Source organism: Lonchura striata, chromosome 5, assembly GCF_050655825.1.
Source record: "Lonchura striata isolate lonStrDom1 chromosome 5, ASM5065582v1, whole genome shotgun sequence".
Lineage (NCBI taxonomy): Eukaryota > Metazoa > Chordata > Aves > Passeriformes > Estrildidae > Lonchura > Lonchura striata.
The window spans coordinates 9,652,244-9,665,531 of NC_140707.1; the positions used below are offsets into that span (position 1 = coordinate 9,652,244).

The 13,288-nt window shown below is 37.4% G+C and overlaps 1 long non-coding RNA gene across 2 annotated transcripts in view; it reads right to left on the bottom strand.

Annotated features, from left to right (window-relative positions):
• Positions 1–1,083: 1,083 nt before the first annotated feature.
• LOC110473831 (uncharacterized) overlaps positions 1,084–13,288 on the bottom strand; it is a 34,025-nt gene continuing 21,820 nt past the window's right edge. For both annotated transcript variants that reach the window (XR_002465975.2, XR_002465974.2), the window contains 4 exons: positions 12,793–12,918; positions 9,653–12,264; positions 6,511–6,619; positions 1,084–1,557 (listed from right to left, as the gene is read on the bottom strand). This is a non-coding gene — a long non-coding RNA (uncharacterized LOC110473831). The remainder of the gene's footprint in view (positions 1,558–6,510; positions 6,620–9,652; positions 12,265–12,792; positions 12,919–13,288) is intronic.

Genomic DNA, 13,288 nt, shown 5'->3' on the forward strand with positions numbered 1-13,288 from the left:
CATAAAGAAATACTATAAATTAAAATAGAATACTATAAATTAAATAGAACACTATAAATAAATAAATATTCGATATATGCATCTATAGAATATATTTATTTATTGTTTATATCCTATAGACTATAAATAAATATATATTATATTAAATAAATAAATATTCTAATAAATTGAATAATACAAATAAATACTATAAATTTTATAAAATACTATAAAGTAAAAAAAAAAAGTCCTGGTGTATAGTGCTAGAACAGAGCAGAGCAGTGATTTCAAGAGCAGCTATTTGTGATTCCTGACAGCGTGGGTGATCCCACAGCCCAGCACTCAGGTCTGTGCATTAAGTGCACCAAAAACTCAGCCAAAATCAAAGGTGCTGCCTCATTCTGATGCTCTCACAAACAACTGACCTTTGCTGCTGCCCTTTTGTTACATTTTGAAATGCTCACAAATGCCACAAAGAGAGAAATAGCATTTTCCTTCAAAATTCTCAAAAAAAAAAAAAAAAAGTGGATGAAGTTTAGTAATAAGGTGATGTAAAAGACAGAGGTTGTCAGAATCCCAGAAAAGATAAAATTCTGAACTCCCCTGATTTACCAGGGAGGCCCAGAGCTTAAAATACCTTTTCCACTTCATTGGACACAGCACAGTCTGCTGGTCCAGATTTATCTATATATCTCTTTATCTATATTATACAGATGTATCCTGCAGCCTTACCCTGCCCAGTCACACTCACTTTTTAACACAACCTGTTGGGAACTCACCAGCACTTCTGAGCTATAGCTGCATCTCATCTACCAGCTGGAAAAAGAATTCAACTGGGTTTTTTAAAAAAAATTATTTACTTTGAGAAAGCAACTTCAATTTCTCACAGCCTGATTTTTATGCATCATGTGGATGAATCCAGCCTATAATATAAAACAATCAGAAATATTTAAATTTTTCTAATTATTTAAAATATGATCTTGCTACTTAAGGGTCTCCTTTAACTTTTAATATATTTCAACAAATATATAAAAAAAGGTGTTTCACAACAATGAAAACAAATATAAATACACAATTACAGTTTGACTGAAAGCTCTCTGATGGGAACAGGGAATTTTCAGTCAAACTGTAATAGTGTATTCATATTTGTTCATATTCATCCTGAAAACAGAGTGGAAAGCTACAAGCCCTGGTATACAATATTTTTATATTTAAGTAAAATCTATTATATTAAAATATATTCTAAAAATTAATATAATTTGTAGAATCAGATGTCCTAAGGAAGACTCTCACTTAACAAGCATATCTTTGCAAATAGGAATTTCTCTTCAGCTATGAAGAGAAATCTTGGTGGAGATATCATATTGAAAGGATGAGGGAGAACAGAAAGTTTTAAGACTGCTGTAAAAGAGACCAAGAAAGCAGCAACACAGTATTAGACACAGTGATGCAAATAGAATGACCCAGGAAAAAGTGTATTGGCAAGGTGGTCTTGGAATATTCTATAACCAAACTAAACTTCATAGTCTGTACCTTATAGTCTGTGTGGATTCGAGGAAACGGGATTTCATCATTATTCTAGGGGAAAAAATAGATTTATTGCAAAATAAGTCTATATACGTGACAAAATAATTCTACATATGCAGACTTATGCACATATTTACATACATATGTCTACATGTCTACATATTTAATACATATAATGCTTTATTCTTCATTCTCTTTCTGCAATGCATAGTTAATCTCTCCAGCAAAGGTTTTTAAAAGTCATTTTTGTGCAGTACTTGAAGCAGATTTTACTTGAACTCCTTGCAGCTGCCAGGACATGCCTGGGGTGAGCTCCAAGCAAGAGCAGAGTGCTGGAAGTTGGTAATCCACATGAACTGGGGAGCTGCAGGCAATGTTACTGCCTTTGCAGGGCAGCACAAACACTCCAGGACTTCCCGTGGGTCGAGATTTAACCCCAGCTGGCAGTGCTGAGGCATCCACTCCCTCATTCCCACCACACCGGGATGGGGGAGAGAGTTGGAAGGGTAAAAGTGAGAAGACTCATGGATTGAGATGAAGACAGTTCAACAGGGAAAGCCAAAGCAACCCACAGAAGCAAAGCAAAGCAAGGAATTCATTTCCCCGTCCTGATGGAGCTCAGCCATGCCCAGGGCAGCAGGGATCCATGCCCAGGGCAGGAGGGATCCAATGCCCAGGGCAGCAGGGATCCAATGCCCAGGGCAGCAGGGATCCATGCCCAGGGCAGGAGGGCTCCAATGCCCAGGGCAGCAGGGATCCATGCCCAGGGCAGTAGGGATCCAATGCCCAGGGCAGGAGGGATCCAATGCCCAGGGAAGCAGTGATCCAATGCCCAGAGCAGCAGGGATCCATGCCCAGGGCAGCAGGGATCCAATGCCCAGGGCAGCAGGGATCCAATGCCCAGGGCAGCAGGGATCCATCCTCCATGCCCAGGGCAGGAGGGATCCATGCCCAGGGCAGCAGGGATCCATGCCCAGGGATCCATCCTCCATGCCCAGGGCTCCATGCCCAGGGCAGCAGGCCTCCATCCCACAGGACAGGGACCTGGGGGGACAAACACCACCCTCCAGACATCCCCTCTTCCTCCTCCTTGCCCCAGCTCCGTAGGCTGAGCCTGGCCCAGAGGCTCTGGGACATCCCTGGGGCTGCCTGGGCTCAGATGGGTCCTCTCCCAGTGCCTCCCTGCTGGGCTGGGCTGAGAGGCAGGAAAAGTCTCGGCTCTAAGTGCTGCTCAGCTGCTGGAATCCAAAATGTAGGTGATACCTTTAGAAGGCTGAGCTGGAACAGAGGCTGGACAGAGCTAAAGAATAGAACAGGGATTGATTAAAAGCATCTCCTCCATGGATCCACCTTGGGCAGCACCAGAGCCCAGCCAGGGCTGCACCCAAATGACCCAAAATGGTCCCAAAATGCACGAGCGCTCCCGGGGCTCTCCCTGGGATCAGTTCTGCTCCATTGGCACCTTGGAGTTCATTGTCCCATTCCAGCTTCAGCCCAGGCAGCCCCATCCTGCTTGTTTTTCTCTCTCCAGCCCACGGTGTTTGTGCTCCTGGGCTGAGATTTGGATCATTTGTCCTTGGTGCCCAGCTGGAGAAGGAATTGTTTTGTGTCCCTGCTCTGTGCAGAGCTCAGCATCCCCTCATGGGAAGCTCAGAAGTGCACACTAAAGCAGCACAGAATGGGAAAAATAGAAAAGCTGAAACCTGAGGCATCACAGGGAACTCTCAGGACTTTGTGCCTGTGAGCCAAAGCTTAGAATTAAACCCAGGATTTGATCTGAGACCTTGCAAAACGCTCCCAAACTGAGGTGCCAGAAGCGAGAGTGTGGATTTGTAGTTTAAAGCAGAGACACGTTAAGTTAAAAAAAGGAAAGCATAGAGTTTCAGAGTTTATGATATAGAAAAATAAAAGTAGTGACAGAAGTAAAAACAAGGAGTTTAGAATGCAGCACTGTAGGTTTGTGTGCCATAACAGGATTGGCTAAGAAAGCTTGCACTGTAGCATGGGTCAATAACACTAAATATTTAAGGATGGGGTCAGAAACATAAATATCCTTGTTGGCAGTGTTTTATTGGTCAATAACTCCTTAAAAGGAGTCTTTGGCCTTCTGAGCCATGCAGTGAAGATGTGAGCCCAACTCACCCTTCCTGCCTATGAAAAATAAATCCCATCATCAAAAACAATTCAGAGGTCCTATCTCTAATTCCTTCAAATCCTCACACACAGCAATAACAAAAACACCCCTACTCAAACACTATTTCCAGCAAAAATCCAAAACACAGCCCTACACAATGGGAAAAATAACTCTACCTCAGCCCCAGGCAACACACTGTACTACTGAAGAGATTTTATTGTTTTTTCCAATGTTTTGGTACTGACACAATTTTTCATTTTGGATCATTGATAGGTTGTACACATCAAAGACATATTAGATGAACCCAAGATAATTAGGCAGCAATCAGCTGAATCAGAGAAAATCAGTTTTGACCATTTCTTCATTAATTTTATGATAAAAACATATAAAATAAAATAGCTTTTTAAATTTATATATATAAATATATTGTATAGACAGTATATATAGAATAGCTCTTCATAAACAATACAGTTAGAAACTCTAGTTAAATTCTCAACAGCCCTGTGCTACAGGGATCTGTGGAAATAATCTAATAAAGAAATCAATCCTAATAAAGAAATCAGTCCTTGAATCTCCATGTTTTTTTGCAGTGAGCTTTATGCTGTTTTAGCCTCTCAGTCATACAATGCACATCTTTTCACAATCAGATCTCTTTTTTAGCACCTCTACCTCTGCAAATATTTTCCTGAGGCATAAGTTCCCTGGTTGGGTTTATAAGCATTCAGATAAGCACAAGTTTTTGCAGCTGGTTGATCATACAAGCACACACCTGTTTGGGTGATGCCAGTTTAAAAAATTTGAGTAGTAACAATCAGCAATATGCCAGTGTGGCAAAATATTCAGGTAATGATATTACTACAAATTTCTCTCATCATTTTAGTTTTGGAAAATAAAACAAACGATTCCTTTTAAATACTTCAGTGAGTGCTTAAAAAAAATCAAGGTACTTGATTTTTTTAAAAAAATGATTGATTTTTTAAAAAAACCCCAAAAAACAAGGTACTTGGGCTTAGCCAAAAGTATCTTTCTGAGTGAAGTTTGGTTCTGGAGTTGATTATGGCCAACAGATGGTCCAGATATTGCTTAAATTGTAATTAAGCTATTTTAGTTTTCATTTCTATTTCATGATTGATCTTTTTCTTTACTGAAGAAAACAGCTATTTCTGCCCTAATGCTCAATTTTAAAATTGCTGGTTTTCCTGTACATTTTGTGTCCAGAATAGAAATGTGTTTTGCCCACAGTATATGTTGTAAACATATGCTTGGTTAATCCCTCCAGTCTGATTTGGAGGCATTACTTGTAATCTTCTGTTGGGCCTTATTTCATGATGTCAACACCCTCAACAAACTGCTTAACACATCAGCAAGCCACACAGTATTAAGGTTATTAGCACCAGTTGTTGTGTCTTACAATCCATGCAATTTCAATACAGCTTTGAGGAAAATGTTTCCAAAAGCAAAATGAAAAGGTCCTCTCCAGTTCTACAGCACATATCCTAAAATATGACCACATGACCAAGTGCTGAAATATTGACTGCTTCTCCATAGCAATGAAAATAAGCTGTTAAATTCTGAAAGCAAAGAGTATCTCACAGTATTTCCACTCCTGGCTGTTTTGAGAGTCCCCCAAAGGAGTTGTTAGCACTGAATCCAGTTTTACTGTCCTGTATGTGAATATTCATGCACATATCCATAGGACTATTTTTTAGTCTCTGCAAAGATCATCGTTCTTGCCTTCTAATCAGTCAAAATACATTTACACATAAATCACATGTACATTCAGGTGTCTTGCTAAGGCCTTCATAGACTGTAATTAATCTGATCAGGATCTCACTGGGGTCTTAAAAATCAGTCTTTGATAAAGCTCTTATATACCATGAAAAGTACTGTGTTGATCTAGGATATAAAGTGTATTGAAATCCCTCTGCATACTGTACATTTGCATTGAATTTGAGTCATTCCTGAGTTTTTTAGTCCATCTGTTGTGGGATTTCACTACCCCTGGAGAGGGCTCCTTGTCTGAGCCAGTGTAGCTGCTTTAAAGGCTGGTATTCACCTTCCTAAAATGGAAATCATGTATCTCAGGTTACTGAGCCTGAAATACTGAAAAAAAGCGAGACAAAAATAAAAAGAAGTATTCAGGAACACAGAGCTCTAGCAAATGCCTAGGTACTGTTCTCTTCAGAACAAGTCAAAGGAACAAATAATCTGTTAATCTGATTTGTATCTAAATTAGTCCAAGGGTTCATATATACAAAAAATTAATTAGATGCCAAAGCAAAAACAGCCTATGTCATTTTCTTTCCATGTTGTGTTTAACAAGCCATTTCCCACTATTGAAAGACATATTTTGGCATAAGGGATAGCTTGAAAATAACCCAAATTTACTTCATATTGCCTGTGCTTTCTATCTAGTACTTTGCTTGGAGAGCACCTGCTACATGGTGACAGCTCTGGTACACAGTAATAAAATCTGCTATATTTAATTATATTTTGTAAACTGCTGGGGCTTTCCACACAGAGGTTTATCTACTTCACTTTAATATAATATTAAGTGTCACTTAATTAAAAAAAAAATTGGTAACTATTAAGTGTCTCTTGCCTTGAGTGATGTTTATGGATTTGTAAAAAATACAGTGGATTCTACTCTTTTGTTTTAGGAAACCTGAACACTACACCCCTTTTGTGAACCTGCATCCAATAGTTTTGGTCCTCAAAATAGACAATACTATTCCTCCAGTGCCCCATAAAAGATCCCTTTTGCCAAAAATTTGCACAGACAGAGCTTCATGTGGCAGAAAGGCTTTTCTAGGTCGAAAGACATAAGTGCTAAATTGTGTGAACAAGTTTGGAGTTGCAAGAATACTTACATTTCATAAAACCTTCCAGCAAAAGCTCCTAACTACACTCAAAACAGTGCCTTGCAGGATGCTTTATGACATCAATCTTGCAGCTTTCTCCTTCTGAGTTTTTTGGCATCTAGGTCAGAAAAAAATGTGTTATTTTCTAAGTATCATCACCTTTTTTTCCACATATGTCAAAGATACATGCAGTACATCTATGGTTCACATAATGGTCCCATTATTAGGTTCATATGGATTTGTAGAAATCAGTCAGTACAATCAGAGCTATTATGGAAAATACCTCTGAAAAAGGAGAAAAGTGAAAAATAACTAAAGTACCTGAAGAAGTTCCAGAAATCAGGTGGATTAACAAAAATATTTCAAAGTGAAAAAAATTCTATTTATTTTAAATGCTTTTTTGACATTTACTTTTCTAGTATTACACACAGTGTTCCATCAGGCAGTGAGGATGGTGTTGTACCACCTTATTAACATGTACCCACTGCTTAAAGCTCTTACCCTTAAAAATGAAAACAAGACAATGTTTCTAACATGCTAGGATAAAGAATTTATTCTGATTTTACTAGTTTAGTTTAAGCTACCAACACTATTTCATTCATTTGCTCATATACTGGACATTAATAAATCAAAATTTAATAAAAGGTTGAGTTATAACAGTTATCTCACAGAAGGAGAAGATGGTCAGGAAGAAAAATCTAATAAATATTATTTATTAGAATAAAATCATAACCATAATCACCATTAATATCACAGGAGTAGAAGGTCACATTGCTGAATGGCCCATGATGAAAAAACAGATGTGTAAAAGATGTGTAAAAGGGCAGTCTCTCCCTGGCTGTTGCAAACGAGAAGTCTTTGTACTTAAACTGAGTTGCAAATGAGGAAGCAAATATTGCAAAATCTGAACCATAACTGCTGGAAGACAAGGGAGATGCACAATGACATCTTATAGGGGAAAATTTGGGTGAATAACCTTTGAGTAATTTTTACTGAAACCAATTTAATGTAAAGCCAAATCCAGAAAAATGAATTTTTCTATCCACAATAGTGAAAATCTCATTTTCTTGCTACATTTTTATAGTTGTTTGGTTAATTACAGGAAAGAAAAACATACTGTAATTCTTTGTATAGAAAAAGCTTTATAGCCGGAAAAAGAAAATTTAAAGATCAGGACTAGAACATAGGACTGCCTTTTGATATATGCCTTCAGTAATGTTTTCTGAAACAACTGAGGGGCCTCAAGAGTGGATTTTGTTTGGGTCATGAATCTTAGTTTTTCAGATGAAGATGATCCTTGACGAATCAGAAATTACTTTGTGAAGGACTAGGAAACCCCAGAAATTATTAAACCTGCCTAGGAAACTGCTGAAGAAGGGACAAGTGAGAGGATATCTAACAAAGGAAACTTTTTCTTTTGCACTCTCCATAAAACTGCTCAGCCATTTTGGTCTTCATGTGTCTGAAGGGCTTAAAGAATATAAACTGTGGCAATTCCCAGCCCATCTTTTTTTTTCTTTTAGCAGAAAATTTGATATTCTAGTATCAAATGTTCTGCTAAAAATATCAATAATGCCAGGTTAGCATTGTTTTAAAACATTGGCTTTAAAAACAGGGAGGTCAGAAGACTCAGATTTACTCAGTTCTTTCAGGGACAACAGTCAGTTCTCTATAGTGTAAAGAAAGCAGCTTTTAAATCAAATTTTTTTTTGTCATTATAATCCTGAGTTGATTTATAGCTAAAACTGTCTGACACAGAATGATATGTCAAATGCAAGGGGATCAGATATCACAATATTTACACTTCCAAATGTTTACAACTCGCACATAAGCAGATTAAAAGGTGGAATTTCTCTGTACTTTGACAGTAGTTTGTACTGAATCACAGTACTTTAAAAATTCATATAGTGATCATGTCATACAAGCAATGAAAGAGATTTTCAATACAATAGAGGGATTAGGAATTAATTTCCTAAATCTGCTTCCCCCCCCTCCCAAATGCTTATCAAAAAGAAAAATAAAAAATATTTAACTACACAGATTGGTAGATTCAAATGGGTAATCACCATGATCATCCAAGTTTGCATTACATACAGGCAAAATAAAAATTTTGCATTTTTCTTCAGCACACAGACTCCAAGATTTTCTCAATTCCGGAATTTGTATTTTTAAACCATAGCTGAGGTAGCTCAGGTAGGATGTTTTAAGAGAAAGTCCTGGGTAAGTGTAAGATAAAGCCCAATAATCAAAGCCTAGATAATCCTAAACTTTCATTCCTTATGCTGTAACAAGATATAAAAGGAGCAAAGCATTTTTCAAGTAACCAAGTCTGTTAATTGTTAACTGTTAGATCAGTTAACCACTGTTAATGCCAATAGAATGACTTTAATCTCAAGTTGTGAAAACACCAGAACAGGAATTTGTGTCTAATTTATTTTAGAATTACCTAGAATTCAAAATTGAACACTGCACAGTATTAAGGAGACTCCAAAGCTCTTTGGGGGAGGGAGAAAATCTGCAAAAATGCAAAATGCAAAAAACATCATCTCTGCTCCCAAATGGGTGGAAAAATCACTGCACAGGTGCCTCTGGTACCTGCAGTATCAGTCTGCCCTCCACACAGAGAAAAACTCCCTGCACATATTTAAAAAATTACATGTGAAGTTTGACAATTGCAGTGTTGTTTTTGTTTGAAGTGAGTAGTCCCAAATAGGGTTTGCATTCATAGTCTGTAGCACATCAATGCCAGGCAAACTTTTCAACATTCTAAAATTAAAGAGAGAGATTTCCTCCTGGTTTGTAAAGTGCTTCCTTTCTTTCTTCCTTTTCTTGACTTTCCCTTTCTAGATTTCCCTCTCTTTTGAAATTATTTGTGATGCAGCAGCAAAGCCCAGTTCTTTCCAACATGACAGCTTTGCAAAAGATGTGTTTGTTTAACTTCTTTCCCATCTATTAATTCTCCAGGCAGCATGCCACTCATTAAAGTCAGCGTACACATTTTTAGCCCATCGATTCAGTTTTGCTAGCAAAAGCATAAAAAAGAAGTGACATTGGCAGTTTTTGAAGCAAGGCTGATATGTCAGGAATCCCTGCTGTTACTAGTTATACCTACAGAGTGATAACTACCACACAATCATCCTTTTATTATCACCTCTTATTGAACTTCGTCATTTCCACAAGCGAGATAAATGGTGTTGATTTTCAGGAGCTTCCACAGGGCAGCAGCTACCCAGGGATGGACAAAGTAGGAGTGAACATTGCTTAGGAACTGGAAGAAAAAATGAGGAAAAGAAAAAAAAAAGTTATCAATTGAGTAGGCGTGGATCTAATCACTGTGAAGCAGAAATTGCTTGGAGAGTTAAAATACAACTTTTGGTGGAGATTTTCAAAGGTACAGGAGGAAGTGAGGTGTGCAGCACTCACTGCACTTCAACAGAAGCAGCAAGATTCTTGTTTTGGTGCACAAAAAAGGGATTGAAGGTGGAAGGCACTGAAAACCAAGGAAGTCACCACAAAGAAAGTGTTACACTGCTCACTGAAGAGTACCTCACTCTTCAGGTCCTTGGCTTAATACAGGACTGTCCATCCCCTGTTTTTATGGCAGGTTTTAATTGTTAAAGTAGTCACAGAGCCTGATTATTGTCCCACTCTCAGGAGCCTGTTAAAATACAAAATACAACAAGGCTGGACAGAAATCTCTTCACTCCATAAAACAGGTTATTATACATTTAAAACTAATAAGGACAGACAAACAAAACCCAAAAAGAACTATTATTCTCTATAATTCTTCAGTTATCTTTTTATGAAGAACTTAATTTCTGGTCTTTCCTCTCCATTATTGTCTGTCCACATGCCTTAAATGTAATTAATTCAGTGGTATTGTGTGGAATAAGTTGTTGACGTCTGAGCCACCACTTCTGTGGTGTCTAAGTCCTGGCATTGATTGCACAACTTCAATTTTAAAACTTTCAATAACTGCAATGATATTTGGAGATGGTTATAATTAAAAATTAAATATATAATGTAATGTAAATGTTATTAAGTAATCAGAATTTACTGGACTGCCACCCATCTAATAACTAATGATCTAAAAATATAATTGTGAATTCAACATGAAATTCCTTCTTATTTTTGTATTTGTTGCTAATCTTTTAGTTAACCTCACATATTTGTTTCCATGTTATTCCTCTTTCAATTGACCAGCTTTGGGGATTCTTGAAGGAGTTAAGAATGAGATAGAGACGAGACCTCTGAATTGTTTTTGATGATAGGATTTATTTTTCTTATGTTCTACATAGGCAGGAAGGGTGAGTTCGGCTCACATCTTCACTACATGGCTCAGATGGCCACCAGACCCTTAATTACAAGACCTGTTAAAGATCTATTAACTAATAAAGACTGCCAAAAAGGATATTTATGTTTCTGACCCCATCCTTAAATATTTAGTGTTATGGACCCATGCTACAGTGCAAGCTTTCTTAGCCAATCCTCTTATGGCACACAAACCTACAGTGCTGCATTCTAAACTCCTTGTTACCTTTGCAACTACTTTTATTTTTTCTGTATCTTAAGCTCTAAAACTCTAAATTTTACTTAGCTTGACATGTTTCTGCTTTAAACTACAAATCCACACTCTCGCTTCTAGCACCTCAGTTTGGGAGCGTTTTGCAAGGTCTCAGATCAAATCCTGGGTTTAATTCTAAGCTTTGGCTCACAGGCCCAAAGTTCTGAGAGCTCCCTGCATTTCAGATTCCAACAATCAGCTTATAAAATGGGTCCATGATTCCAACAGTCACAGAACCCCAGAAGATGCTGAATTGGAGTCCAGGCATAGCCCAGGCTCTTCCTGAGCTCAGCCTTGGTGCTGGGCCCACTGGCCTGGGGAGCTTTCTTCTTCTTCTGCCAATTATTTCAAAGGCATTTAGAGCAATCAATCTTTACATACTCCCAGTTCTATCAAGAATGCAATAAAAATGATTAACAGTAGTATCATAAAAATTCATCCGAAGCCTATTCTGAAATGTATATCATCTTGTATTCAATACTGATCAATTAATAATTCCTAAGTAGCCTGATATTTATTTAATATAACTAACCTTTACACCAAATCTGATTTTCAATAGCATTTAATTAACCTGTGCAATTACTGCAGTTGTGTACATAGATTAAAAATTTGTAAAAGTAATGGTCAGTTAGGCAGCAACCAGTACAACTTGTACATACATTGACATTAATTATGCTTTCAAATTAGGCACATCATTGCTCTGGATGATGTGGAATTCTGGCATTATAAGCGTATTCCCTTCAACTTTTCACAAACATTTTCAAGTAATATCTGTACATAAACTACTCATTGTTAGTCCAAAGAGATCCTATTAAGATACAAAAATAAACTGTGTTTATCCAATGCTAATTTCTTTTCTAATAGAGATTTTTTTTTTTCTAATAGAGTTATTGATTTTTAAGAAAATAAAAAATCAAGGTAAAGGGTTTCCACAGAAAGTTTTAAGCATTTATTTGGAAACAATCTTCTTTTGGATCCATAACAAAATACTATAGGTGAGAAAAACAATCTATATGCAACTTCACACACATAGAGTTAACTGAAACATTTTTTTCTTTTTTGTTCTTTTAACTAAATATTTTATTTGAGATTTTCTTTTTTACCTGCAATGTCCACTGCAAGCACTTCTTCACCAGCATCACAATTTTAGTTTTCCCTTCTCGCTTGTGTCCTGAGTGCGGCTGTTGTCCTTTCACTGCCTGTGACACCAAAGAGGTCAACAGCAAATTTGTGTAGCACAAAAGCAACACTAACTCAGCTAAAGATTCTACTTGTTCAGCTGGATTTTTTAGGCAAAAACTCATTCTGGGTTCTGCATTTCTGAATCCTCTGTCACCAGGTTTTGATCCTCACTGCAGTCTCAGGGACAAAAATGAATGGTAATGTGGAATTCTCTTTGAGTGTCCTCAGCCACAGGGTATGCTCCCCAGGCAAACTCACTCTCTTTCCTCTGTCCTTTGGAGAGTAAATTAAAGAAGGTAAAAGTCTATTTTCTAGGTATAAAATGGGTATTTGCTGGTTTTGCTCTGCCTCAGAATTTTACAACGTTAGGAGTGGTTATTTTCTCTTTCAATGGACAAGGAAATTTCTCAATCCCAGTTCTGGAATACCTCTGAATTTTCCCAGTTCACCCTCAAATGAATAACCATCCCTGCTCTTTCCTACTGTAAAAAATTCTGTTCACAAGAGAAAAATAGTCAGTGTGTTAAAGAACTGGAAGGAGATACCTTTTTTGATGGAATGAGCAAACTTGAAAAGACAGTCAGTCCTAAAAAGTTTCTTGTTTGAGTCTTCCCCAGAAGGTCACAGGTTTTCAGTGTCTGGGATTTTCAGAATTACCACTTAGTGGCTATCTGTTCAGACAAGGAGAGAAAGGAAATATTTGTCATTAACTCTGTTCCCTATATCATTTAGTTACATGTGATCCCTGCCCCGTACCATATCATATCACTACAGTAAAAAAACCAAAACACAGCCCCTTGCTATTTTTCCTTGCTATTCCCAGTTGTTATTTTTAAAGGGACAATATTTTATACTGCACTAGAAGAGTCTGTCTCCACCATAGAAAGCATTCTTTATTGCCATACAATGACAGAAATTAAAGAAAATACTGGTATATAGAATTACATAGTTCACATTTCAAAATAACTTCAGACCCCCAGGGTGAAAAAAAGTCATTTGAACACCACCTTCATTTTGCCTGGCAGCTTGTGATATGATACA